Source organism: Pygoscelis adeliae, unplaced genomic scaffold, assembly GCF_000699105.1.
Source record: "Pygoscelis adeliae isolate BGI_AS28 unplaced genomic scaffold, ASM69910v1 Scaffold69, whole genome shotgun sequence".
In the NCBI taxonomy this organism is placed as follows: Eukaryota; Metazoa; Chordata; class Aves; order Sphenisciformes; family Spheniscidae; genus Pygoscelis; species Pygoscelis adeliae.
Genome location: NW_008825619.1, coordinates 5,203,104 through 5,207,301, shown reverse-complemented (window position 1 = coordinate 5,207,301; position 4,198 = coordinate 5,203,104).

The following is a 4,198-nucleotide window of genomic DNA, read 5'->3' as shown; positions in this document are numbered from 1 at the left end:
GCATCCCACATGCAAGGCAGCACAGTCCACACAGCACCCAGGAGACATGGATCAAGCCAGGGGTTTTGAGAAGGAAAAAAAAAAAAAAAAGTATTTGCACTGGAAAAGGTGGCACCTCTGGAATGGGGGAACTTTCCATCCCACCCTACAGATGTTCCATTGCTATGAAGAGAACAAGAAAGAGCAAAGTGCAAGTGTAGAGAGGTCTATTATCGTCAGCCCCCTTCTGTTACTGTATTACTTGAGTAACTTGCTGATTTTTAACATCCCTTCTACACCATTATCTGCTCTGTAAGTCAGAGACCCAAGGGTTAGATGTGTTAAGGGATTCAGGTTTTGCAGCAGCAAGCATTGCAGTATCTGCCTGCTCGGTGCCTGGCTGCCGAGTGCCACCTCCGCCGGAGAGCGAGGCGCTGCCAGAGCCCAGGCACCGAGAGACCAAGTTTGCAACAGGCAGAGCCGGGAGCGGGGACACACCGGGGCTCGCTGAGAGACGCCGCAGAGAGGCACCCGTCTGACAGCCCACCACTCATGGGACCACACCTGCCCCAGTCATGGTTATAACATTAGCCTCAAGTTGCACCAGGAGAGGTTTAGATTGGATATTAGGAAAAATTTCTTCACCGACAGGGTTGTCAAGCATTGGAACAGGCTGCCCAGGGAAGTGGTTGAGTCACCAGCCCCAGAGGTACTTAAAAGACCTGTAGGTGTGGTACTTGGGGACATGGTTTAGTGGTGGACTTGGCAGTGCTGGGTTAACGGTTGGACTCAATGATCTTAAAGGTCTTTTCCAACCTAAATGATTCTACGATTAGCATCGGGTTGGGATTTCTAGCCTGGAGTCCACTCCTGCATTGCAGCTGTACATTGTACTGTAACACAGAGAAAAGTCATTACCTGTGTGACAGGGAAATGGGAGGCTTCCATTTTAACCAAAATATTTTGTACAGACCTCACTCGCTATCCCAACCACCCTGCCACAGCTTTTACGGTCAGGATGTTCCTCTCCCCTCCTGCTGCAACAGCAGTCATATTCCTGGGCAAAAAGTAATTAACAATTCAGTGGAATAGAGAGAAGCTGCCTAATCCTTTAACCAGTGACTGGGAAACTCAATCAGAAATGTAGAGGCTTGGTTTCTAACTGCTGCTCCAATAGCTGTTTGTAAGTGTGCACAGAAACAAAATATTAAATACTTGGTGAATATAAGTACGAAAATCTGTGTATCTAAAGAATTAGCTTAGGGAGTGGGGAGTAAGGATCAAAATTCAGGGTTTAAGATGTTAAATTACTCATTCCCATTTAGGGGATCTCAATCCTTTATGAATTCAGGCCAATAATGAATACGACGGGAACGGCGGATTTGAACCACAGGCTCTCAAGGCTGAGCCACCAGACTTGCCTTCCCCTCCACCAGCCGCTCCCACTGCCCTGCAGATTATGGTGATTTATATGCAAAGACATATTCATTCTTGCAACAACATTGCTTTGACTATTTGTCAGTTACAAGAAAAATAAGCCCTTCCTAATTAACTGCCCAACTTCATATAGCAGCTATAGGGACTGCCCATAGCCTTTCACATTATCTTGGCACACCCTTAGCAGGTGAGGTCTTCACAGGACGACAACAATCTCAGACCATGAGCAGCTTCATTCTGCAGCCTGCTTTCTTCTGTATTCCCACCAAAATATTTTCCAAGTTTCTCATACATGCATCTGCCTTTGCAGATACATTGGTTTATTGTTTAATTTTTGAGGGATCCATGAAAATAGCAGCACATAAAACTTTGCCAAGATGTCTAAAAAAAATCCACATTATTCAGTCAGTGCGGGAAACAGATTTATAGAAAAGCAAATTAAAAAAAATCTGAATCACTGCCTCAGTTTTTCCACCACTTTTTTGGATTTGTTCAGTGTCTGCAGAGACTCCAGGGTTTTGCTGAAGCCTCATCTCTTCCTGTCCCTGCAGCTGAGTTACATCTGTCTTTCTCTGATAATCAAAAAAGGCCGCTTGTAAAAAAAGCTTTTACCTGTTATAAGTACTGATACCCTTCTTCATGCAATGTCCTTCATTAGCCAGAACTCAGTTTGGTCATCTATTTCTTGGCTACCTGCTCATCTGGCAGAGTATTATTTGCTCGTCCTTTACCCAAGGATAACAAACTCATACAGTTTTGTAGCCCTCTGCTAAATACAACAGCTTTTCCAACCTGCCATAGGTGTGCCAAATCAAAACAAGGAGGTTACGTTGTAGATATGGAAGCAAACAACATGCGCAGGTGGATGGAGATACATTTAGCCACGTACCAACCTGCCACATCACCGATGGATGCAAAGTCAACAAGTTGCACGGGCACACTGATTTTGTTAAAGCTGTTACTAAAGGGAGAGCGTCCCGCCACTGGCAAAACAAGACGCCAGCCAAGCTTTATTCTTTTAAAACACAGGCACTGACAAAACAGGGAACAACAGATTCAAAAAGTTTTGCTTTCTTTCCAACAGACTGAAAACAAAATCCTCAAGCCTCTCTGCAGTGAAACAAAATGGTTGCGGATGCCTCTCCCTCAGGCACGGAGCGCGCGAGACCAAAGACTGCTGTTAAAAAACAAATTAAACTATTTGCCCCCGGTTACACGATGCGAGGCACGGTTATGTAAGATTGTCCGTGCCGCCTGATGAAATCGGTGTCTGTGGGCTTCTGCAAATACATTTACATTTTTAGCCTTCTCTTAATCCACAAAAGAACCTTACATGTATCAAAGTTGCATCTTGTCCTTGAATGCTCCTTTTTTTTTTTCCTAAACTCTAGTTTATTTGGCGGTTTGTCTGTTGTCTCTGCTTTCTTTGCAGCCTCTTGATACCATCTGTGAATTTGATTGACGTGTAAGTTTTCTTCTGTTATTATTTTAGGTCATTTATAGAGAAGTGAGTATTAGGCTCAACACTAATCCCCAGTGAGCCCCACTTTGCTATTTTACCACTCATAACTGTTTTTGTTTCTGATTGTTCAGGCAGTTTTGTATTAAAACTGCAATTATCCCTGTGTTTTTTTCAAGATATTGTTTAAATTGGATCCCCTCCGTGGAATGCCTCAAATTTTTGCAGAAAGATTTTTCCTTTATCTACGGGAAGTACAAATGAATCAAAGAAAGGAACCACGTTTATTGGGCTTCTCTTCAACCCATGTGGCCTGCAGCATATCTAGTTACATATGACTGCTTACACAACGATTACTTTCATACTTACTGTACTGTAAAGGCAGTATACATACTGTATACTTCTACATGTAGCATACTTCTATACATACCGTATGGAAGTTGGGATATATAGGATAACTATATATCACAGCATAACAAAATTTTACTTTTGACTCACTATAATGACAGTTGCTTACTCTTGCATATTTGAAGATACAGATTTTTACTATCAGACCAGGACCTGAAATTCCTGTTCCTTATCTCTTCTTCTTCCTCCGGGTAAGATGGAAAGAGAACTAGCTCAATATTTTTAGGTTTCCTTATAAATGCTTTCTTGATCTAAAAGTTACAAAATGAGGGGTAACTCCTTGTTATTCTAGGAAAAAAAATATATTCTTTAATGTTTCCAGCCAGACATTAAGCATTAATTAATTAGTTACCACAAAGAAGTCTAATGCTGGTCTCATACATCCTTCTCCTCTAGAGTAACGCTCTCTTAAAATAGCAGTTTCCACCGCGAAGCAGAGTGCATAGAAAATGCTTGACAGCCACATCAGCTGGACCCTTCCTTGCTCTTCATATCATGTTGTGCCTTGTCCAGTGTCACCATGAGATGACAGTACAGAAATTGCTTCACTCTGACTAGCCGATGACCACTGTTAACCCCAGCATTCAGGGCTGGACAGTATGCACATCTCCCTGTCCTTACAGGCAACTGCACTTACAATTTTCGAGTAATTTATCAGAGGCAAAGGTGCCGACTTCACTTTCCTCTAGCACATTTCAGCTAAAGCACAATAAATGTTACAAGATGACTGGAAAAATACCTAACATAACCCTGCATTCAAGGAAATGGTGTTGTCAAACTAGGGGAGAGAAAAGTTTTTTTTAAATATTTTGACTGATTTGCCTCTTATGCTTTCATGTCTGCCACTCATAGCTCCACAAGACTTGTCAAATTCATTTTTCTAAGAGGAAGATGTGAATTTTCTTCCTGTTTTGC